This window comes from Heterocephalus glaber, unplaced genomic scaffold (assembly GCF_053883595.1).
Source record: "Heterocephalus glaber isolate CG9 unplaced genomic scaffold, H.glaber_assembly_v1.0 deba00001444, whole genome shotgun sequence".
Lineage (NCBI taxonomy): Eukaryota > Metazoa > Chordata > Mammalia > Rodentia > Bathyergidae > Heterocephalus > Heterocephalus glaber.
Window position 1 is genome coordinate 27,773,706 of NW_028258297.1, and position 25,712 is coordinate 27,799,417.

Genomic DNA, 25,712 nt, shown 5'->3' on the forward strand with positions numbered 1-25,712 from the left:
CTAGTTTTCAAGGTTGATTATTTTCCATGTAGGTCTTATTTTGGGGGAAACATGGCAGGGAGGATGAGCGAGAAGGCTCACTGGAGTCCAGGAGCTCAAGGCTAACTGGGTAATGTAGTAAGACCCTCATTTTGAAAGAGAAAAAGAAGAAAGAAAAACAAATGGCCAATAAACATGAAACCTCATAAATTAGATATTATAATACATTAGCTAGCGTAAAACTAGTTAATAACAATACTAATGTTGAGTGTTTTTGTTTTTGTGCTTCAGGGATGGGACCTAGGGCTTCACACATGCTGGATCTCATAGTACTTTTTCTGGTTGCTGAGACAAAATACCCAACACCCAAAGTTAAAGGAAGAAAGGTTTATTTTAGCTCACAGTTTATAGAGGTTTCAGTCCATAGTCAGCTGGCTCCAAGGCAGAGAGGCATCACAGAGGAGAAACAGTCCATGGCAGGCAGAAGGCAGCAAAGCAGCAAGACATCCAGGAAGCAAGCAGCAAGTAGTCCTCTTCCTGTCCCTTCTAGTCTATCCTGGCTACCCGCCCTTAGGACAGCGAGCATTCACATCCAGGGTGGGGCAGCCTTAATCCTAGCATCACACTGTGAATCAAACCCAGCATCACATGCTCTAGATCCAGCCACCTCTGAAAAGCCCACCCATGACCGCATGAGGCTTTGGGGGGACATCTAGACAACACTGGGCAAGTGCCTTGTCACTGAGCTCCAGTCCAGCCTGAATAATAGCTGATGTTTATGATGCATTTATCTTATGCTCAGCTATCCTAGCTAAAAATTAAGTATGATTATGCTACATAAATTATATACATCTTTTTAAAGTTAGCCCGTTGATAGGAAAGCAAGAAACAGAAGGAAAGAGAAGAAAAGAATGAAGAGATAAGGGAGAAGGGTCAGAAATGAAGGGAGAACCCCACAGAGTAAAAAGGAAAACATGAGGGAAAAAAGAATGAGAGAAAAAGAGTTTGTTCTGAAGCTGAGTTTAAAGATGTATATTGGAATGATTTCCACACAATGGCTATGGCTAATTACAATTATTTATATTTGAGACTGGTGGCTCAACCCTGTACAAGGTGTGATTGAAAAATATGGTGAATATTTAAAGAAAATTTTTTTTTTCTTTTTGGTACTGGGGATCGAACTTGGGACCTTGCCCTTGCGAGGCAGGTGGCAGAACCACTAAATCCCCGGCCCCTAAAGAAATTATTATAGTAAAAGATATATTACCAGCCCCCCAGTGACCAAAGAGTGGACGGTGAAGTCCTCCACCGCATGAAGTGGGGCTCTGTCCCGGCCGCACCGCGCCCCCCAGCAACCAGTGCCCCCCACCCCCAACCTCTGGCCTCCTGGCGGTGCTGGTAACTAGTTCCACACTACAGAGGCACTGGGGGTCATAAAGGCCATCCTGAGCTCCAGAAGATAGAGCAGAAGTGAAGAGAAAGAGGGCCTCTCTCAGGCTCCTCGATGAAAACTGAAGCCCACTGGAAAAGTGAAGAGAATCTCTGCAACAAAGGCACACCAGACCACCGTGCTTGGTAAGTTGGAGGGATCATCACCTTCCATCAGAACGTGGACTATCTTCAGGAGAAGGGCAACTGGAACTTGCAGTAGATCGCAGAGTTCAACCCTGCAGGAGGACAGGGAGCTCAGCTTGGGACTTGCAGCCAGAAATCTGCCTGAATCTCACGCGTCTGCTACTGGCTTGCTGAGACTCATTGACTTATATCTGCACACTGCTGCCTATGTTGTCTATTGTGACAGCAGAGACATACACTAAAGGAGGCCCTTCATTTTTATTTTTTGTTACTTTCAAAATTATTTTTTCGCTCTTATTTTTAATTTTTAATTTTTATTTTCTACTTTTTTCAAAGTTTTCTTTTTTTCTTCTTTCTCTCTCTCTCTCTCTCTCTCTCTCTCTCTCTCTCTCTCTCTCTCTCTCGTTCTGTCACTGTCCCACATTGTTCTTCGTCTCCCTTTTTGTTCCTGTTCTGGCCCTAATTTGGATTTCTTATTTTTCTTTTCTTCTCTCGATTGTCATTAATTTTAAAAGAAAGTAAATACAGTTTCTAGCCTCCCTATTGCTGTTAGGTTGTTCTGTTCTTATCTTTGTTCTTTCATTCTGTCTTTTCCTCTTGTCTTCAACACTTTCTTAGAGTTTGCTTGATCTTCCTGTGTCCTCTGGCCTCACTGCTAACCTTCCCCTATCCTTCTACCTACCTATCCCTCCCTCCCCAACTCCTTCTAACTCCCCATCCCGAAGGGTAAAGTTGCCATATTGAAGAGTTTATTCACTATAAACATGTTGGGCTGGTCCTTGATTTTGATTTAATTCACACAGTTAAAGGTGATAGATTGATAGATTAATAACTATCACAAATTGTCATTTTTTTTTTTGGTACCGGGGATCGAACTTGGGACCTTGAACTTGCAAGGCAGGCACTAGAACCACAATAAATTGTCATTTTTGAAGCTGTGCTTGATGCTATGGTGTTATTGATTGTATCACTTGGGCTAAGGTGTTGTAATTGATCTAATCAGTTGTCCTTCCTGGTATAATGAAAATGAGAGAGCCTCAGAGTCATTAGAGACTCCAAACCTAAAGGTATCTGGAAGACATCTCTGAGAAGCAATCATACCATAACTGTTCTAAATACAAGCAACAAAAATACTTACAGTAAGCAATTTTGAAGTATCAACCCAGGAAGTAAACCAAGGACAGTATCAAAAACAAAACTGAGAAGACATTTAAGTAAGGCACAAACCTAGACTTCTACCCCACCAAAGGCAAATTCTGGGGGAAACGAGGTAGAAAAGTCTAATAATCAACCACCTGGAACCCTGAACTGATAGCACAGGAAGTAACAAAACAGATGAATGAGGCTCTAGAAGAATTCAAAACAGAAATAATTCCCAGATAACTACAGAGATGGTGAGCAGAGTGAAAGACGTGATTAGAGGCTCTAGAACAGAAACAGATAAAAAAAAATAGATGAGCTCAGAATCATGCTAGAAGCCATGAATGCCCAGCATAACAAAGAAATGGAAACCATGATCACCCAACATAAGAAAGAAATGGAATCCACGAAACAGATTCAAATAGATATCCAGAAGAAGAAAAACTACACTGGAAAAAAAAAAAAAAACTCCGTTGAAAGTATTCACAGCAGATTGAGCAAATGTGAAGATAGAATATCAGATACAGAAGACAGGATTGCAGTTAGTGACCATGAAAACAGATTTCTTAAAAATAGTAAGGGACCACAAGAAATCAATCCAGCAGCTGCTAGATGATGCAAAAAAGAATAACATAAGACTGATAGTCCATGAAAAAACAGGAGAACATACAATTGATATTAAAAAACTGTTCACAGAATAATAGAAAACTTCCCAGACAGAGGTGGAGAATTTGACATATAGATAAGTGAGGCATATAGAACTCCAACTAGCCATGATCAAAAATAATCTACACCTAGACATATAATAGTCAAGATCCCAGAAACCTAACAGAAGAATAAAATCCTACAAGCAATTAGAGAAAAGAAACAAATCACCTACAAAGGAGAGGCCATCAGAATCACAGCAGACTTCTCAACACAAACTCTCAAGTCAAGGAAAGCCTGGAATGAGGTATTTCAAGCCCTAAAAGAAAATAATTTCCAACCTAGACTGTTGTATACTGCAAAATTATCTTTCAAAATCAATGGAGAAATTAGATACTTCCATGACAAAGAATACCTGAGAAATTTCATGAACACCAAACCAGCACTCCAAACAATTCTAAACAATATCATAGACAATGACAATGAAGGTCACAACTCCATGAGGCCCAACAGAGGGAAGCCACCAGGCAAGCCAAGAAACTAAAGGGAAAGGGGGAAAAATAAAAAATAAAAGAGCCAACAACAGTAAAACATCATGACAAGGATGAGTCAATATCTATCAGTTATAACCATCAATGTTAATGGCCTCATTTCACCAAAAGAAATAGACTGGGAGAATGGATTAAGAAGCAAAATCCAACAATATGCTGTATACAAGAAACACACCTAACTCAAAAGGAAATTCAGAGACTGAAAGGAAAAGGACGGAAAACAGTTCTCCATGCAACAGGAAACCAGAAAAAAGCAGGGGTAGAAATCTTATTTGCAGACAAAGTAGATTTCAAACCAAAACTAATTAAGACAGACAAAGATGGTCACTACATCCTCGTAAAGGGAACAATCCAAGAGGAAGAGAAGAGATGACAATCATAAATATATATGCACCAAATACAAATACCCCCAACTATACAAAACAAATATTAATGGACATGAAAAATCAAATAAGCACTAACACAATTGTAGTGGGGGACCTCAATACCACACTATCACAAGTAAGCAGATCATCTAGACAAAAAATTAACAATGAAATTCTAGAACTGAATGAAGCTATTGAACAAATAGACTTAATAGATGTTTACAGAGTGTTCCACCCCACAAAATCAGAATACACATTCTTTTCAGCTGCACACGGGTCATTTTCCAAAATAGACCATATGCTAGCTCATAGGACATGCCTAAGTAAATGTAAAAGAATTAAAGTTACCCCCTGTATATTATCAGACCATAGTGCAATAAAATTGGAGATCAATAGCATGCCCCCACAAACACTTGAAAGTTGAATAACACCCTCCTGAACAACCAATGGGTCACAGAGGAAATTAAAGAAGATATTAGACAGTTTCTACAAGTAAATGATAATGGCAGAATGAGATACAGGAATCTATGGGACACAATGAAAGCAGTTCTATGAGGGAAATTCATAGCAGTGAATGGCCATATTAGGAAAACAGAGAGAACTCAGATAAATAACCTAATGCAGAACCTCTAGCTCCTAGAAAAAGAAGAGCTTAACAAACCCAAAGCTTGTACAAGAGAGGAAATTATAAAGATCAGAGCAGAAATCAATGCAATGGAGACTAAGAGAACAATACAAAAAAAATCAATGAATCAAAAAGTTGGTTTTTCAAAAGAATAAATAAAATTGATAAACCTTCAGCCAACCTTATCAAAAAAGGAAAGAAAAGGCTCAAATCCATGCAATTAAGAACGAAAAAGATGAAGTCACAACAGACTCAGCAGAAATCCAGAGGATCATCAATACCTACTTTGAGAACCTGTACTCTAATAAAATGGAAAACACAGAAGAAATGGACAGACTCCTAGATACATATGAATTACCAAAGTTAAATGAAGAAAATATAAAAATTCTAAACAACTCAATTATAATGAGTGAAATTTAAAATGTAATTAAAAATTTACCAACAAAGAAAAGCCCAGGTCCTGATGGCTTCACTGATGAATTCTACACAACATTTAGAGAAGAACTATTGCCATTACTCTTTAAACTCATCAATGAAATTGAAAGGGAAGCAATATTTCCAAATTCATTCCTGGAAGCAAGTGTTACTTTGATTTCAAAACCAGGGAAAGACCCAACTGAAAAAGAGAACTACAGGCCAATTTCCCTAATGAAATAGATGCAAAAATCCTCAAAAAGATACTGGCAAACAGACTACAAAGGGTCATCAAGAAGATCATACACCCTGACCAAGTTGAATTTATCTTAGAGATCCAAGGATGATTCAACATATATAAATCAATAAATGTAATACACTATATTAACAGAGCCAAGGTCAAAAACCATATGATCATCTCAATAGATGCAGAAAAAGCATTCAACAAAATCCACCCATTCATGATAAAAACACTACAGAAAAATAGAATAGAAGGTCTTTATCTCAACCTGATTAAGGCTATCTATGAAAAACCAGCAGCTAACATCATACTAAATGGTCAAAAACTGAAATCCTTCACACTGAAATCAGGAACAAGACAAGGATGCCCACTATCACCACTCCTGTTCAATATAGTTCTAGAAACATTAGCCACAGCAATTAGAAAAGAGAAAGAAATAAAAGGAATAAAGATAGGAAAGGAAGAAGTTAAACTGTCATTATTTGCTGATGATATGATACTTTTCATAGAAGACCCAAAAAACTCTGCCAAAAGACTTCTAGACTTAATTGACAGATTCAGTAGAGTAGCTGGATACAAGGTCAGCACTCAAAAAACAGTAGCCTTCTTGTACACAAAGAACAGACTCACTGAGAGAGAAATTAGGGAAACAATTCCTTTTGCAATAGCATCCAAAAAAATGAAGTATCTAGGAAAAAATCTAACAAAGGAAGCAAAAAACCTCTACACTGAAAACTACAGCACTCTGAAAAAGGAGATCGAGAAGGATATAAGAAAATGGAAAGACATCCCTTGCTCCTCAGTAGGAAGAACCAATATAGTGAAAATGGACATACTTCCAAAACAGCTATACAGATTTAACACAATGCCGATTGAAATTCCAACAATATATTTCACAGAACTAGAGAACACAATCCAAAAATTCATTTGGAACCAGAAGAGACCTAGAATAGCAAAACCAATTCTAGGCAACAGAGACATGGCAGGGGGTATCACAATCCCCAACTTGAAACTATACTACAAAGCTACCGTGATAAAACAGCATGGTACTGGCAAAGAAACAGACCCAAGGATCAGTGGAATAGATTAGAAGATGCAGAAACAACTTCAGACATACTCAGCCACCTCATCTTTGACAAAGGTGCCAACCACCCTCACTGGAGGAAAGATAGCCTATTTAATAAATGGTGTTGGAAAAACTGGATTTCAACCTGCCAAGATTAAAACTAGACCCATATCTATCACCATGCACTAAACTAAGATTGAAGTGGATTAAAGATCTAAATATTAAAACAGAAACACTAAATTTTCTGGAAGATAAGTTAGGTAGAACTCCTTTTTTTTTCTTTTTCTTTTTTTTGTACCAGAGATCAAACTAGGGACCTTGTGCTTGCAAGGCAGGCAGGGGAACCACTGAGCTAAATCCCTGGCCCCTAGGTAGAACTCTTGAAGACACTGGCATAGGAAAAGACTTTTTGAACAAAACCTCAGTAGCACAGGAACTAGCCCAAAGAATCAACAACTGGGATCTCATCTTATTAAAAAGCTTCTGCATTGCAAGAGAAACCACCAACAGACATAAGAGACAACCTACAATGTGGGAAAAAATTTTAGCAGCTGTACCTCAGACAAAGGTCTACTATCTAGAATCTATAAAGAACTGAAAAAAATCAGATCCCCCCAAATTTCAAGACTCAATCCAAAAATGGGCATCTGAAATGAACAGACATTTCTCAGACAAATAAGTAAAAGCAGTGAGTAAACATATGAAAAAATGTTCAACATCTCTGGTCATTCGAGAGATGCAGATGAAAACAACAGTGAGATTCCGCCTCACCCCAGAAAGAATGGCTGCTATCAAGAGGTCAACCAGTAACAAATGCTGGCAGGGGTGTGGGGAGAAAGGAACCCTTCTCCATTGTTGGTGGGAATGTAGATTGGTGCAACCACTGTGGAAATCAGTATGGAGATACCTCAAAGAACTAGAGCTGGAGGTCCCATTCGACCCAGCTATCCCCCTGCTGGGTATCTTCCCCAAAGAATTAAAAGAATAATACCATAGTGATATATGTGCACCCATGTTTATAGTGGCACAGTTTGTAATAGCTAAAGCTTGGAAACAGCCCAAATGCCCATCAACTGGAAACTGGATAAAGAAGATGTGGGTTTTTTTTACAAAATGGAGTACTACTCAGCCATAAAGAATGAGAAATTAGAGATATTTATAGCTAAATGGATGCATATTGAGGCCATACTCTTTTGTTTTTTGGTATGGGGGATTGAACTCGGAACCTTGAGCTTTCAAGGCAGGTGCTGGAAACACTGAGCTAAATCCCCAGCCCTGAGGCCATCCTCTTGAGTGAAATAAATAGGACACACATGTGTAAATACCGAATACTTTCTTTGGTGTGAGAAACTAAAAGTGTAAATAAGGATTAAAATTATTAAAATGAATAATTGATCATTTGAAATAGGAAGAAAAGGTCCAAAGGAGTAGGGGAAGTGGGAGGGGAAGGGGAAAGGAACAAAGGGAAAGGAAAAATTATGAGAAAAGGAAAAAATGGAAACAAAGTATTTGTTAATAAGAGAGGGTGGAGGGGGTGGAGGACAGGGAATGAGGGGAAAAAAAAGAACCAAGACACATCATGTACAGGTACAAGATCCCAATGACGAATGTAAACGTATTGTATACCTAAAATATACCAATAAAAATATTTAAGGGGAAAAAAAGTGAATAAATCATCTAAAAAGGTAGCCAATAAAAATCAATATTTACAATATGCATTTTTTAAAAAGATATATTACCATTAATCTTTCTCAAAATCCTCCCCCTTGCTTTGAACACACTTATCCCATCATTCTTGCCCTTTCTGAAGCAGTTCTGGAAGTGCTTTTTCATGAGCGTCAGGCTGTGGGGCTGTAGCTGCCTTGGTGTCCTGCAGTGACTCAGAACTTCACCTTTCATGGTCATTTTGACTATGGGGAGAGTCAGGAGTCACCCAGTGCCAGATCTGGTGAACAGGTGGATGAGGACACACCATAATGTTTTTACAAGCCTCCTTTCCACTGGATGGCGCTCAGCAGCAGCCAAGGTGTGATGCCCTCCAGAACTGCTTCAGAAAGTGGCAAGAATGATGAGATAAGTGTGTTCGAAGTGAGGGGGAGGATTTTGAGGGGGGTTAATGGCAATGTCTTTTATTTATTTATTTTCTGATACCAGGAATCGAACTCAGGATCTAGTGCTTGCAAGGCAGGCATGGCACCACTGGGCTAAATCCCTGGCCAATGGCAATGTCTTTTGCTGTAATAAATTTTTTTTTTCGGTACCGGGGATTGAACTTGGGTCCTTGTGCTTATGGGACAGGCAGTGGAACCACTGAGCTAAATCCCCGGCCCATATAATAAATTTTTAAAGAAATTCAAACATTCACCATATGGTTTGATCATAGCCTGTAATCCCAGCACTCTAAGAGGATGAGTCAGGAGGATGGAGGACTGACAGCTGAAGCCTAGCCTGGGCAACTGAGCAGCTTAACAAGACTCTTTCATAATTAAAAAATAAATAAAAAGTTTTGGGACTGTAGCTCAGTGCAAAGGCTCTGGGCTCATTCAATCCTGAGTCACACACACACACAAAAATCCATTAGTCATTCAACAAACGTGGGGAACTTTCTATACATTAATCATACTGGTTATAACTATCTGGGATACAGCAAAAATACAGCGCATCTGTTGGCCTTTATGTTGCTTGCTTTTTCCAAGGAAAAACATATTTTGGGATGGACCTTTACTCTAGTGACTTAGCGTTGATGTATTCTAGAGTCAGAATGGTGGAGTGGATGGGTAATAAAGGCTGGGTCTGAATCCCATCATAGGAAAGTGGACAGGAACACCCTGCTGCCCTCTGGAGGGTGCAGTATATCTTGTATGATTGCAGGGCAGCTATCCCAACATAGTGGTGGGCAGAAGTACTCAGATGCCCTTTCAAACACTACTGATCCCCCCCCCCCCCCAGTAATGGGGATTGAACCCAGGGCTGTGTCACAGAGCTACATCCTCGGCCCTTTTTTATTTTTAATTTCGAGACAGGGTCTGGCTGAGTTGGCCCGGCAGGGCTTGAACTTGAGATCCTCCTGCCTCAGCCTCCCAGAGGGCCGGGCTTACAGGCGTGCACCACCAGGCTGGGCCTGACTGGTCACCATGAATCCTCGATATCTTTGAATTTGAAGATTCTCTTCCTCCACGGTGCCATTATTAAACTGTAACCAAGCCCAGGGCAGGGCAGGGCCGCAGGGCGCGGCTGGTGCCGGACTGGCCGAGGCTTAGGGGAGCTTCCAAGCCCCGAGCTGAAGCTCCGCCTCTTAGGCCTCAGCTTGGAAACTGCTGGCCAGACTAGGTCTCAGGGTCGGAGCCCCGAGGCAGAGCCTGGGCGCCCCCATCACCTCCATTCCGTCCCCAGGCCCGGCTGACTCCGCACCCTGAGAAGCTCCACGCGAGGCCTCTGCAGCTCAGAAACGCGCGGTTTCCTCCGGTTTCCTGCGGCGCCGGCCGGGCCCCCTTCTTCGCGTGCTCCTCCCTGGGCCTCCGTGGCGCATGCTCTGGCGTCTCCTAGGGCTTTTACATCTCTGTTTAGTTTTCTTCTGTTTATTCTTGGTGAGTTCCAAGGTTATGATCCCAGCCACCTCTCTCCCTCTCCCCCTCTCTGTCTCTCTCTCTATCCCCCCCTCCCCCGGACTGACCCCCCCCCCCCGCCTTGCTCCTGCCAAGCGCTCTCCCCACCTCCTCTCCTCCGCAGTGCTCTCCTCAGTCCTCCGCCCTGCAGACTCAGGCCCGCACCTCCGCGCCCCGTGACCCCGGCCCTGCCTCCGGCCGCCCCAACCCCAACCTCCCGGTTTAGCCCCGAGCCCTGGCTTCCCCTGGGTCCTGGGTCCCCGCGAGGCCGGGGCTCAGCGCCAATCGCCCAGCCCGGCCTCTGAAGACTCCGAACTGCCTGGAAAAGTTTCCAGACCAACCTGTGCCGCATCCCATTATAACACAATCTTGATTTCCTACAAATTTTTTAAATCCATTTGTTTTTGTGCTGCAGATGGAACCCGAGGAGCACCGAGTCACATCCCTAGGGTTTTTAAACTTTATTTTGCGACAAGACCTCACTGAGTTCCCAGGCTGCTGTGACAGGGACTGAGGTTGGACCTCTGGTGCTCCACCGGGAGCTAAGGCAGATAAAGCTTGGCCTCTCGGCCTGCATTTTATTCTTCTGCCTTCATGAGGAAGCCTCACACCCACACACAACCAAGCAGGAGCCGCAGGAGCTGAGGCCCTGTGATCTCAGGACAGGAATCGAAGCCCTGGCCCATCGATGGCTCCCGGACCGTTCCGCCTGCCACTTAGGACCGGGTTCGGACTGCCAGCCAGGCAAGCCCTTCACCGTGGCTTTGCCCCCTTTGCTATGAACCCCAGTGATCTGTCAGCCCTTCAAGGAAGATCCGAACCTCTTTTTCTGTGCTTCCCGGGGCAGCCATGCTAATTAAAGCTCCTTTCCTGGCCATCGCTTTGGTGTCATGGCACAGGGCGCTGAGCCTGGTCCATTGGGATCAGGAGCTGGGGACCCTAGTTGCATGGCCTCAAACTTGTGATCCTCCTGTCTCAGCCTCCCAGGTAGCTGGGTTTACAGGCATATGCCCCCACAGTTGGCACAATCCTTATTTTAATTAATTTATTAGGGTTGACTCACCATGTAGTTCAGGCTGGCTTTGAACTCACTGTGTAGCCCAGGTTGGCCTTGAACTCGTGGTGATCCTCCGGCCTCAGCCTCCGAAGTGCTGGGATTACAGGCATGGCCACCACACTTAGCATCCTTACTTTAATCTGGCAAATTTCTTTTTTTCTTTTGCCACGCTAGGGATAGAATTCAGGTCTGCAGGCTAGCTAAGTGTGAATTCTACCACTGGGCTGCACCCTCAACCCATAACTAATCTCTACTCCTCCTTTATAACTCGGTTCTGAAAATATCTCCTTTGATTGTTTTCCTGAGTGTCCCCTCTGCAGTGTGGAAGTACTGTGAGCAGATGCTCTGCCCAAAACCAAGCACGACACCTCACACATCCTGTGCATGGAAAACCTGTGCTGAATAAATGTGGTATTAGGAAACGTGTAGTTTCACACCTAGTTCCTGGCACAGTGCTCCTAAAATCCTTGGAATTTCCAGCTCAATAGGAGTGTCTTTTGCTGTTCAAAACAACAAATGGCTGATCTTGGGCAACACCCATCCCAGTTTATGCTGCTTGCATGATGAGGTTTGGGCCCTCAAAGCCTCAGGGCAGGGCGACCCTTCCCAAGGCCCAGGTGATTGGTGCTGGAACTCTGATCCCTCCCTGGACCTCTGGAAACCTGGGAGGGAGCTGCAGATAAAGCTCTTCAGATGCCTTGAAGAAGCAAGGCTGGAGAAGCTTGGGGTTGGGGAGCGAATGGCTGGCACATTCCTGGGAGGACGCGCCTAGCCCTAAGAACTCAGACCTTCCCGGACGGTCATCTGCCCAGGCCACAGCTGCCCCTGTACACTGGTAAGTTGTTTTCTTGGTTTCTGGGAGCCACTCTAGCAAATCAGGGAAACCGCAGGAGGGGTCCTGGGTCAGGTCAGTCAGAAGCCCCAGAAGTCTGGACTTGTGGTGGGCATTGGCAGAGGTCTTTGGGACCCAGCCCTTAACTTGTAAATCTACTCTGGGTAGCCAGGTGGTGTGATATTGAATCAAACTGTAGGACAGCCAGAGCACATCGAAGAACTGGTCCACAGTGTGTGTGTGTGTTGGGGGGGGGGTCCGTGGGACCCAGGTGCGTGCTGGGACATGCCTGTAGTCCCAGGACTCGAGAAGCGGAAGCAGGAGGATCATTTGAGCCCAGTAATTCAGTCAGCTTTGGAGAAATAGTGAGACTCCATCTCTTAGAAAAAAGAAAAGAAGAAAAAGCTGAGTGCAGTTGTGCAAGTTTGTAATCCCAGCTACTGTGGAGACTGAGGCACGAGGATCACAAGTGTGAACGATATGGGTGAGCATCCTTTGCCTAGAAAGGGGGACAATGAGGCCTGAAGAAAAAGAAAGACAGAGTGGGCAAAGACAAAGACTCTCCGAGCTGGCCATCATCAACTGGGCACACTCAGCAATTAGAGGGAGCATCAGGTGACTTGGGGGGGCGGTGATCCTATGCTGCTGAGGCTCTTACACTGAGGAAGTGTTCTTACAGCAGTAGGTGGGTGAGTTAAGCTGGTAAGGAATTTGTCCCTCCCCAGGTGAGACCTTTCTGCTTTCTACTTCTCAAGGAGCCTGGATGTCTTCAGCTGATGTAATCTTGCCCTGGGGCATCACAGCATCACGGGACCATTGAGGTCTCAGCTGTGGCCGGAGGCAAAAATGGAGTTATGTTTGGGCCTGTTCTAGCCGGCCTGAGGGCCAGAAGGTGAAGCCTGCTCATAATTTAATTGTGAAATGATTTTTCCCCAGAACTAAGTAGAAATGCTCTGGACAAACCCGGCCTGGGTAATTTACTGAAATTCAGTGAGAAGCACTGGGATGTAGCTCAGTGTGGGGCTCAATCCTTACTAGGACTGCCAAAAGGAGCAATGTGTGAGAGTGCCAGAAACTTAGGGTAAATGGTAAATTACAGGAATTTTTGATTTTTAATTTTTTGGTAGTGGAGATTAAACTCCTGAATTTTACACAGCTACAATCCCGATCTTTAAAATTTTTTTTTAGATGGCCAGGTTGCCCAAGTGGGTCTTGAGTTGAATTTGCAGTCGTCCTGCCTCAGCCTTTCAGACTACAATGTTCTTTTTTATTGTGGTGCTGGGATTACAGGTGAAATTTGGAAATCTTTGTTTTTTGTTTGTTTGTTTTTTGTTTTTGAGACAGGATCTCACTGTATAGCCCAGGCTGGCCTCGAACTCTCAGTGATCCCCCTGTCTCAGTTTACCGAGTACTGGGATTACAGGCAGGAGCCACCACGCCCGGATGATTTCGGAATTCTTGAGTGTGGCGGGGAGAGGCTGTATTTCCTAAAAGTGGACACGAGAGGGCAGTAGATAGCTATAGACCGGTCTTGCTAGCTGCTTTTCCCTGCAGCTGATTGACAATTCCGGTGGACTTTAGTCTAGGCGGGGAGATCTGAGCTCCGGCCAACAGCGGCAAGGCCGCCTAATGGCTATGCCTCATTTGTGGTGGTGTCAGGCGCCTCATTAAGTGCTGTATTGTAAGAAGATAAGTCAGGCACAGTTTAAGGAGTCATATTTAGTGGGGAAGAGAAACAAGTGATCCTCACTCTAATTTCGCCGTACAAGAAGAAAGAAGCGATCCTCTCTGTCCTGGGCACCGGAGCTCCTTGCTGTGTGCTCTACCGTCAGAAGACCTGCGCTGTGACGTTCATTCAGGCCTTCTGCCCGTTTAGAAAATCAGTTGTTTGGCTTCCCTATTGCTGTGTTTTAAGCGAACTGTGTATTTTGATGACAAGTCTTGTTCAGATGGGTCTTTGCCAATATTTCCTCCCAGTTTGTCAAGAGAATGTCCTTCTCTTGACGCTTGTTCTTTTTGCAAATGAGATTTTTGCGATTTTATCAATTATTGTTTCGTAGATGCTGCCTTTAACCTTGTATCTAAGAAGCCATTATGCACACGAGGTCGTGTGTAGGTTTTCTTCTACGTTGTCTTCTAGGAATTTTCCAGGGTTTTCTGTTTGTTTTTGTTTTGATGCAGGGTCTGGCTGTGCTTTTTAGGCTGGTCTCAAATTCCTGGGCTCAAGTGATTTTCCTGCCTCAGCCTGCTGAGCGCTGGAATTAGAGGCACACATCACCATGCTCGATTTTCTGGGGTTTTAATGTTTTGTGTTTTACATTTAGGTGTGTGATCCAATCCATTTGTGTGTGTGGTGGTCGTGTGCATGCTTAAACACATGCTATGCCATGTGTTTAAGATGTGAAAATGTGCCTCCACCCAGTGATCCATTTTGAATAAATGTTTTTTGAACTGTGTAATGTCTGAATCTAGATTCTTCTTTTTGGCAAAGAGAGGAGGGTGTGGATATGAACTGTTCCAGCACCATTTGTTGAATAAGCTGCATTTTCCATCTTGTATGGCTTTGCTTTTTTATCAACGATCAGTTGACAAAAGTCATGTGCTAACTAACTTGTTATAATCATTTCACAGTATATGTGTATTAAATCATTATATATGTTAAATTTATGCAATTTGATTTGTAAATCAGACCTCACCAGATTTATCTGGGTCTATTTCTGGGCTTTCTATCCTGTTTCATTCATCTATTTGTCTTTTTTTTTTTTTTCTTGGCACCGGGGATTGAACTCAGGACCTTGTGCTTTCCAGGCAAGTGGAGGAACCACTGAGCTAAATCCCCAGCCCTTGTAGAGGAACAAAGCCAAAAGACCAACACCACTTAACTTCAAGGCTTTTATACTCATAAGAGCCAGGAGTAGTGGCTCACACCTACAATCTCAGCACTCAGGGAGCTGAGCTTGCCACTATCTATTGAGTTCATAGAAGGAAGTATCAGATGTCTTGGAGGGTGGCAGTAATCCAAAAACCATGAGGATCTTATGCTGATGAGGGTCTGATGAGGGTCTTAAGCCGATTAGGACATCGAGATAAGCAAAGGTGTTCTTACAGCTGTAGGTGGATGAGTTAAGCTGTTAAGGAATTTGTCCCTCCTCAGGTGAGACCTTTCTACTTTTCTTCTCAAAGAACCAGGATGTCTTTCAGCTGATGCAGTCTTACTCTGGAGTATCACAGCATCATGGGATCATTGAGGTCTCAGCTGTGGCTGGAGGCAAAAATGGAGTTATGTTTGGGCCTGTCCTAGCTGGCCTGCAAGCAAGAAGACTGAAGCCTGATCATAATTTAATTGTGAAATGATTTTTTCCCCCAAACTATGTAGAATTGTTCCCAACATTCCTCCTTCTCCCCCCTCCCCCTTCTTCTTTCTCTTCCTGCTCTTCCTCTTTCTCCTTTCTCTCTGTCTTTCTCTGCCTCAGTCAGGGATCAAACCCAGAACCTTGCATGTGTTAGGCAACTACTTTGTCAATGAGCCACACACCAGATCCTCCATATAAATTTTGAATCACTTACCCACAACTTGCTGGGATTGCATTGAATCTATACAAGTTGAAAAGCATTGACATCTTGACATTATTGAGTCTTTATCCATGAACATGGTATGTCTAGCCATGTATTTAGTTCCTTTAGAATATTTTTTTGTCAAGGTTTTTTTTTGGTACCAGGGATCAAACTCAGGTCCCTGCACTTGGGAGGCAGGCACTGGAACCACTGAGCTAAATCCCTGGCCCTTTATCAAGGTTTTATAGCTTTTCTCATATGGCTCTTGTACATATTTTGTTAAATTTTATATCTAAGTAATTCGAGGAGGGTGCTAATGTTGTTGTGCCAACAAATGGACAGCGAGTCAGAAGAGTGAATGCCGAGTTGAGTTTTTATTTCACTGGCTGGGATCCAATCTCAAGGACTTCTTTCAGCTGCAGTTTTTAAGCAGTTTCAGAACCAGGAAGTTGGCTCTCTCTCGAGCTCCAGTGGCGCAATCATCAGTTAGCGCGTTAAGCGGGGGAGGGGGGGCGGCAGCAAATGCAGTTACAGAAGCAGAACAGCTGCTATGAGAACAGTACATTTTGCAGTTTTTATCTTGACAACAACACTTATCTTGACAAACTACCTGGGGGTTCAGGCAGAGGTCAGTGCCATGCATAAATGGAGATTTTACTAAAAATGGAGGCACAGAGGCTAACTTGACTCAGGCCTCACAATGTAAATGGTATTGCATTTTAAATTTCAAATTACACTTTATTTATTGCTGATACATAGAAAAGCAATTTATTATTTATTTTTGTGAAGCTACTAATTGAACCCATGGCCTCCTACTCAGTCCACCACTGAGCTATAACCTCAGCGCTAAACGTGATAAACTTGTGTATAAACTTGTATCCTGCAACCTTGCTATCAGTGTTTATTAGGTGACAAGGTGTGCGCATAGCCTGTCTCCCAGATGTAGTTGTGCTGGAAGCTGGGTTTCCAGCACAGCAGAGTCAAGATGATGAAACCTTTAAGAAGCAGGCCCTGTCAGAAGGGAGTTAGGTCTCAGGGACTCCACGCTGGCGCATGGGTCAGTGCTGATTCAAGGGACTAGATCAGGCCTCCTGCCATGGTTAGTGCTCACATGAGCAGGCTGTTACAGATTGAAGCTATCCCCCACCTTGGCCGCTTCCTTGTCTCCTTTTATGCTGTGTTGTGACATGGTGCAGAGGCCCTTGTCAGACCCTGGTGCCATGCTGTTTGGACTTTGCAGCTACCAGAATTGTGAGCCAAATAGACCTCTTCTCCTTATATGATACTCTGCACTAGGTGTTTTGTCATAGCAATACACATGGACTAAGATTAGTTTCAGGAGGTATTTTGTCATTTTCTTTTGAGTTTTCTGCATAGGTGATTGGGACATCTGTGAACAAAGACAGCTTTACTTCTTCCTTCCAATTTGTGCACCTTTTATCTCCTTTTCCTGTCTTATTACATAGCTAGCACTTCCAAGATATTGGAAAACAGTGGTGAGAAAGGACATTCTTCCCTTGGTTACAGTCTAAGCAGGAAACCTTGTAGTTTCTCACCATTAGCTATGATATTAGCTGTCTTTTCTGGGTGTATTCTTCATGCAGTTCTATTCCTGGTCTGTCTCTCTCTCTCTTTTTTTTTTTTTTTGGTACCGGGGCTCGAACTGGGTCCTTGTGCTTGCACAGCAGGCGGTGAAACTACTGAGCTAAATCCCTGGCCCTTCTATTCCTGGTCTGCTGAGAATTTTTTTTTTTTTTTTTTTTTTTTTTTTGGTTTTTTGAGGCAGGGTCTCCCTTTGTAGTTCAGGCTGGCCCTGAACTCACTATGTAGCCCAGGGTGGCCTCAAACTCACAGCGATCCTCCTGCCTCAGCCTCCTGAGTGCTGGGATTACAGGCATGTGCCACCATGCCTGGCTCTGCTGAGAATTTTTATCATGAATGAGTATTGGATCTTGTGAAATGCCTTTTCTGGGATTTTTCTTTTTTCTTTCCTTTTTTTGTCTAATGCATGTTAGGCAGGCACTCTACCACTGAGATACAGCCTCAGCCTACTTTCCTGTATCTGTTGATAGGATTCTGTGATTTTTCTTAGCTTGCTGATGTGATGGCTTCTTAACTTTTTTCTTTTCTTTTCTTTAATCCTTTATTTTGAGACAGGGTCTCACTATGTAGTTCAGGTGGGCCTTGAACTCACTATGTAGCCCTGGTTGGCCTCCAAATCTTCCTGCTTCAGCCTCCCAAGTTCTGGGATTACAGGCTTCTGCCACCACACCCAGATTTCAAATTTTTATTTTTATTTTTATTCTTAATGATCCATGTTTGTAGTACATAATGATTACATTCATCATGGGGAGCTGGTACATGTACATAACACATCTTAATTCTTTTTCTATCCCCTTCCCCTCCCTTTCCTTCCCCCTCTGTCCATCTTCCGGTCCCTGTAGTTTAATTTTTTTTTTCTGATGTTGTATCAGCCTTGCATACCTGGGATCCATCCACTTGGTCAAGGTATATAACTATTATGTATTGTTAGATTCAATTTGCTTGTTACCTTGTTGAGGACTTTTACATCTATATTCATGACAGATATTTTAATGTCCAAGGACTATTTGGAGATGCTTCTTTTTCATTTCTAGTAATTTTTTTTTTGGTACCAGGGATCGAAATTGGGACCTTGTGCTTACGAGGCAGGCAGTAGAACCACTGAGCTAAATCCCCTGCCCGCTGATTAATAATTTATATAATCTATTTTTATTATTTAGCCTAGCTAGAAACTCATTGATTTTACTGAACTTTTCAAAGAACCAGCTTTAGGTTTTGTTTATTTTTCTCTATTTACTGTTTTCAATTTCATCATTTCTGCTCTAATTTTTATTTTTTGTGTATTTACATTTAATTTGCTATCCTTTTTCTAGTTTCTTAAGGTGGAAGCCTAGATTACTTTAGATATTTCTTTTATCATGTATGCACTAAATGTTATATATTTCTTTGTAAGCATTGCTTTTGCTACATCTTACAAATTTTGATAAATTGTTTGGATTTGACCTTTTTTCTTTTTTCCAGTAGTGGAGATTGAACCCAGGACCTTGCACATGCTAGGTAAATGCTCCACCACTGAGCTGCATTTCTAGCCCTTTTTATTTTGGGGGGGATAGGTTCTTGCTGGCCTCCAACTCAGTGTCCTCCCGCCTCAGTCACCTGTGTAGCTGGGATCACAGGTGTGTGCCACCACATCTGCTCAGGCTGACTTTTAAACCGTTACTGTTAGAGTGCTGGGGGTGTGGCCAGTAGTGGAACACTTGCATAGCGTGTGAGGCGCTGGGTTACCCAGCACTCCAAAAAGAAGAAAAGGGGGGAGAAAAGTTAATGCTATATGGTGTAGCAGGTGCATATATAGCTGGATTAAAGTGCAGTGTTCTACCCCGTGTAGACTCAGGGACAGCTCCATGGAGAAACTGGAGAAATCAGTGGTCATGGAAGTTTAACATATCAGAATCCTTCGGCATAAATCAAACGAGGATTCTTGGGCTACTGAGGAATTCAGTCTTATGTCTGGTGGGGTTAAGAATCTACTCTTTGCTACCACCGGCAGGTGATCTTGCTTCAGGCCCTCTTTTTATAGTGTTCTTCAAACTTGAGCTTGTATCTGTCTGAATCCCCTGAGGGTATGATTGCCAGATAAACAGAGAACCATCAGCTAACTGAATTTCAGGTGAAAGTAATTTTTTATAATAAGTATTCCTTAGCATCAGTACACATCTTCAAGTTAGTCCATCTCTGTGTGGCAGCTGATGGACTGTTTTGTTTTTAGGAAATTTCAAAATATTTAGCTGGGTGTGGTGGTGACACTTATAATCTCAACACTCTGGAAGGCTGAGGCAGGAAGATTATATTTGAGGCTTCCATGGCAACCTATTGACTTGTGAGACCTTGTCTCAAAATTTAAAAAAAGGGCTGGACATGTAGCTCAGTGCAAACTGACTGGGTTCGATCCCCACTAGCCCCCCAAAACATGTATGTATGTAAATGTATGTGTGCATGTATACATGTAATGTGTGTATATGTATTTATAGTCTCTCATCAGAGGATTTCCCCCACTGCTAATGTTCCTCTTATCCTCAGAAGCAAAAAGCCCACGAGAAATATTATAGCTAACCTTTCACACTGCCTTCTTTGCTTTGTTTCTCATTCTACTTTCACGCCTCTGCTTTTGCCCAAGTTGTTTCCAACAAATGAAATTTCTTCCGGGGTCTTCTCTTCCTCCGCTTTCCTCCTTTCTGCTTTTCTTTTCTCCAGGTTTTATTCTCTCCCCTTCCCTCCCTGCTTTCTTCCCAAGTGAAGGTGAAAACCTGTGGGAAGAAGCTAGGGTCCCGGAAGGGCCTGCTCTGACCTCTCCGCCAGAGCGAGTCGGGCCAGGGCAGCAGGGAGGCCGCTTGGCTACAGGGTCGGCCCGGGCCGGCAGTGACGATGGCCGCAGCCAGGACGGGGAGGGAGCCTGCGGCAGCGGGAGGAGGACGCTGGGGAGCAAGAGCCCAGAGGGGCCTGTGTGTGCACACTGCGCGTGCAAACCATGCGTGGACGCACACTCGCTTATCCCGGATGCGGGCTCCGTGTCAACTGCCGACCGAAAGAAACAGGAATGGGCAGTGGGGAAGCCTCTGTAGTCAGCGCTGGTTTGCGGTCGCGCGGAATGTGTGGCTGACTTTTTGCCAGATGCTCGCTTCTGGCTCCAGCTGGGAGAGTTCAGTGGAAGTCTGGCAGGCTCAGCCGAGACCCGACCAAGTCAGAGTCTAGAAGGAAACGTGGGGGCTGCGTGAGATGGAGACAAAGAGAGCAGCTGTTGTAACCAGAGAAGAAAGAGACTTAGAGCAGAGGAATGAGAAACAGGGAGAGTAGCGGAAATTCCTCCTTCAGGGCTGGGGATGTAGCACGGGGGTAGAGCATTCACTGTCCTGGCGTGCGCAAGACCCCAGTTCAATCCCCAGTACCCCAAAAAAGAACTGGAAAGTTTTAAAAATTGTGCTACTCTGAAAATCATTAGGGCTGAGGGAAAGGAGGACTCGTTCATGTTTGTGTTTTCTCTGTAAAAATCAATCTTTACAGGGACGTTTTAAACAGGCAGGTAATGATAAAACTAACGAACCAGTTTATGTAAAACACGTTTATTAATTTTGGTTCCCCCTTTATAGACATTTTTATTTCTATCTTAAAATGAGTCATCATGGGCCAGGGATGCAGCTCAGTGGCGCTGGACCTGCCTGGGAAGCACAAGGTCCTGAGTTCGATCCCTGGTACAAAAAAAAAAGTCATCTATCTTCATAAAAATAAAACATTATTAAAATGCTCCTTGATATATAAAATAACTAGTGATATTCCTACAAAAAACGAATCGTAACTAGTGATAATGGTGATAGCTGGAGGTATGTGGCAATACTTTGTTACAGTTTTGGACCTCAGACACTTCTAACGTAATCCTTTAGAAATTCTCTGCATTGTCAGTAACTGTAGTAGACTTATTGTGCAGTATTCAGTATTTTTTTAAAAGTTTATGAAGTTATATTGATCAGTTAAAAATTTGCCTACATAAAAAAAAAATTCCTTCTTTAGAAAGGGAGATTTCTGGGCCAGGGATTTAGCTCAGTGGTTCTGGCGCCTGCTTCGCAAGCACAAGGACCGGAGTTTGATCCCTGGTACCAAAAAAAAAGGGAGATTTCGGAGGAGGAGGGACAGAAGCAGTGTGGTGACCAGACACCCCGCGTTCTTCTAGGCCTGTGTGGGGAGGCTTCCTTGGCCTCCTGACTTTCTGCACACGTTTATTGTGAAGCACACAGGTACATTGCTCTTACACCACAGGCTATTTAAGACCTGAACAATTATCCAGTAAGGAACATTACCAGTACTTAGACGATAGGAAAGATAATTTTTTGTTTATCATAGAACTATCATCAGACATAATGGAAGGACATCAGTTTGATCTAGGAACTCACTGGACAGATTTAGAGAATTTTCTCCTGGTGGTTACGAATGCACGACAAAGCTCAAAAGCAGGGACACTGGAATACACCACAGCTCCACATCCCCACAATTGTTACTGTCAGTACTTTGATTATTAAAATGTAAGGAAGGAGCACCTATACCTGGATGAGAGCATTTAACATAGTCATGAGAGTTTCTTCTAGATGGAGGCCCGGGAACAGACAGCGTAGCTTCTAAGTTGGACAAAGCCAGAAGTCCTGGTTGGGAGGGTCCCAGTTTTACTTTGTTGTCAAAACCCTATGGCCTTAATTTCAAATTACCACCACCATTGTCAGGTCTTTTCTTTAACACCATTTTGCTCACTTCACTTTAAAAAGCCAAATAATTAGAAATTATTACAGTTTTATATCCAGGATTACTTTTATGCTAATCGTTTTGTTTCCCCAGCCATCTTTTCCTCCCTTTCTTTCTGCTCTTTTTTCATCTCTTTCTCTCCTTTATTACTTCCTCCCCTCTCGCCATCGTGTGTCCCTGGGCTTGATGTATAGTCCTCTCTGTCACAATTTCCCCCTCACCCTTCTTCAGGCTTTGCCTTTCTCCCAGTTCTTTCCAGGGCCTTCGTCTCCAGGAAAGACTGGTGGGGACCAGCCCCCGGCCAGGTTGAGGGTAGCTGCCAGAGGGATTATTTTTAATATCTGGAGTAAAAGAATAGGTATAATGTTCAAAAGCTTCTATGACTTTAGAAAATCTATTTGTGACAACTAGATTGATACTTTACCATCAAAACAGAGCCTTTACATACTTGAGGAATCATGCATATATTTCAAGAATCATGTAATATTGGTAACATTTTCATTTATATTTTTTTAAGAAGGGGTATAGCTATGTAGCTTAGGCTGGCCTTGAACTTGTTGGTATCCTCCTGCCTCAGCCTCAAAGTGCTGGGATTACAGAGGTGCACCACCAATGCCTGGTGATAACACTTTTGTTGAATGTTTATGAGTGAGTTATTTGGTAAACAGATTCTTTGTAGTAAACACTTTTTCAAATTTTAAAAATGCCACTGAAGACATAAGCCAAAACCAACTGATATCTAACTTTACTTAGTAAGAAGTGAGAAAACTGCGATCATATTTGTAGTTTTCAGATGGATTACAAGAAGTTCTGAAACAAAGAAGTTAACATGGATTTTGCCACTTGGATTCAAATCTTTGCTCTGGTACTTACTCATAGAGTGACTCAGACATTCTACTTAACCTCTCTGTGTTTTGGTTTGTTCATTTGTAAGAAGACAATCCCAGCACTCTAGGAGGCTGAGGCAGCAGGATTAGATAACAAGTTTGAGTCCAGGCTGCATGATTTAGCAAGAACCTGTCTCAAAATTAAAAAATTAAATGAGGAGGGGCTGGGGAAGCTCAGTGGGAAGGTCCTGAGTTCAGTCTCCACTATTGAAAACAAACCCAAAGGGGTTGTAAGGAGGGTTAATGGGCTTAATGCATATAAACACTCTTAAAACATTCTACTGGGCCAGGATTTAGCTCAGTGGTTCCAGCACCTGCCTCACAAGAGCAAGGTCCTGAGTTCGATCTCCGGTACCAAAAAAAAAATCCACTTTCTAAGATAGGTTAGGTTGATTATGGGACTTAAAACATATTTATTCCAGATAATTCTATGGTACTTTTCTTATGCTGACGTCTACATTCACCATTTAAAAAAAATCCCACAGTATCTAAATTGTCTGTCCTAGTTGTCCAGAGATGTTCTAGAAAACAGCAAAAAAAAAAATGGAACCTGGATGTTGAAGATTCTGAGTAACTCTATTGTGTCACTTACCATGTTCCTTTCTCCTCACTGTCTTACCTTACTTTGTGCCATACTATTAGGACAAAACCCAAATTTAAAAGGTGCTGAGGGAGAAGACAAATTAAGCAAAGGAGTTTGGAGATTCAGGAGTTGATGGAAGAGAGGTTAAATAGGAAAAGCAAAGAAGACAATAAATAGATGGGTAAGCAGCTTGATGACCAATATGGGTTTGAAACCGAGAGAGTAGAAATGATTGGAAAACATAATGAAGACATAGGGAAGAATTTGGACAGGAGAGAAATAAGCCACTGTTTCTATGCATCTAGGATAATTACATGAACGTTAATGAATACCGCTCCCTAGTCTCAATTTTTTATTGTGCAAACATAGCAGGCTGAGACCATTATGGTGGTGTCAATCTATTTCAGTGCTTGGATTAATTCCATGCACATCTATCCAGGGTGCTGCTGGCGACACAGATGAATGATGGAGGCTCACAGCTCCTGTAATCTGAATGTCTTCATTTCTTTGGTTGGATGCCAACCATGAGTGTCTACACCAAGTGATTTTTCCTGTATTCCTTGGTCCTTCCTCTATTATTTAGAAGAGGACATAAGGACATGACACCGTTCCAAATTTACTTATTCCATTTTTTTCTTTATCATTCTTCAGAAACCTATATACTTTTTCTTCTCCCCGTACTGGAGCTACATTCTCACCTCCTTTCATTTTTTAATTCTGCAACAGTGTCTCAAAAAATTTTCCAGGCAGGATTCCAGCTTTCAATTCTGCCATGGCTTCCCGAGTCCTGGGATCACAGGCGTGCTCTACCACACCTTGCTCAAAACAAACGCTTAAAATATTCTCACAGCTGGGCATGGTGGCCCACGCCTGTGATCCCAGCATTCAGGAGGCTGAGGCAGGCGGATTGCCCTTGAGTTCGAGGCCAGCCTCAACTACATGGCGAGAACCTGTCTCAGAAAACAAAAGAAAAAAGAAAAAGGCAGCCCAGGCGGTTCCTATGTGATAGTGAAGTGGAAAGTTACAATAAATGATAGAGTGAAAGAAAGGAGAACCCTAATCTCCCCTCTAGGACTTTTGTTTTCTTTCAGTCCTTCTCGATTCAGAGATTCTCCTGTCCTTCCCCACCCCTCTCCCATTGTGTCTGCCGCCCGCATTGTTTTAGCATAGTTAGGCATTCGGTTTAATTTGCAGCAACGGAGAGAGTGGAGGGCGGTGGGTGGAGAACGGCTGGCCCGCGTTTCGCTGCTCTGACGGCGGACTGCCGTTGAGGGGCTGGTTGGAGCCGGCTGGAGAGGAAGCCGTGGCGGAGCTGGATTTACAGCAGCTGCTGCGCTACAGAGCAGTTTGCAGCAGCGGTTGTTACCAGACCCCTCCGCCGCCTCTCTGGCTTCATGAATTTTGCAGTAATCGCATCGGATACTCCATAAAGAATGCTATTTGGGGCACTGATAACCATCTTGGGTTCGGAGATTAAATTCCTGTTTACAGTTCTTTTTACTACGCGGAGTCTCTAGTTATGACGAAATCCCAGCTTTTCTCCCTGTGTTGAAACTCAAAGGAGAAGATTTGTAGCACATGGTGTGGCGGATCTGTAAGACTCTTTGCTGGACCTGCAATCTAGAAAAAAACGTACTGTTTTCCAAGTGGGACTCCCGCCTTTCTGGCTGATGTAGACACATGCCTATATATAGAAGCAGTCAGAGAAGCGTGCTTGGACCGACCTGGGCGGATTTGTTAGGACAGAGTTTGTTTTCAGGTGTGTTTAAGCCCTTGCTTGTAGGTACCTTCCTAGTGGAATGTTAAAAAAATCATTTGTGCGGCTGTGGAGTTCTAACCAGCTATTCTGATTGACTCACGGAGAGGGTGAACGACATGCATTTCATTACAAATATATTTAATTCTGGGGAACTTAATGACTTAGCAAGACTCTGACTCCGAACAAACACAGTAAATAGAGGGCTGAGGATAGCTCATTGTGAAGGCCTGGGTTCAATCCTCAGTACCAAATATATCTCCGCGGCCCAAGCTGAATAAACTTTAATCTGAAGACATTACTCACTCCTAGTCACACTCAGGGCCATGTAATAAATATTTAATGATTTGTATTACCACACATCTAAATAGTGTATAATTTCTTTCTGCTATTTGGCTATTTTGGCACCAGCTTGAATACCAGTCAACATTTAATGTAGTCCGGGCTGGCTGATGAGAAAAGTGAGGTTTATGAAAATTAAGCAATAATCCCGTGTTCTAGTAGGT

At 43.1% G+C, this 25,712-nt stretch overlaps 1 protein-coding gene across 1 annotated transcript in view; it reads left to right on the top strand.

Moving 5' to 3' along the window:
• Nucleotides 1-11,772: 11,772 nt before the first annotated feature.
• The window catches only part of Rimklb (ribosomal modification protein rimK like family member B), a 57,864-nt gene continuing 43,924 nt past the window's right edge, over nt 11,773-25,712 (top strand). The window contains exon 1 of the mRNA XM_021248082.2: nt 11,773-12,098. The gene's annotated coding sequence lies outside the window, so the exon portion shown is untranslated. The remainder of the gene's footprint in view (nt 12,099-25,712) is intronic.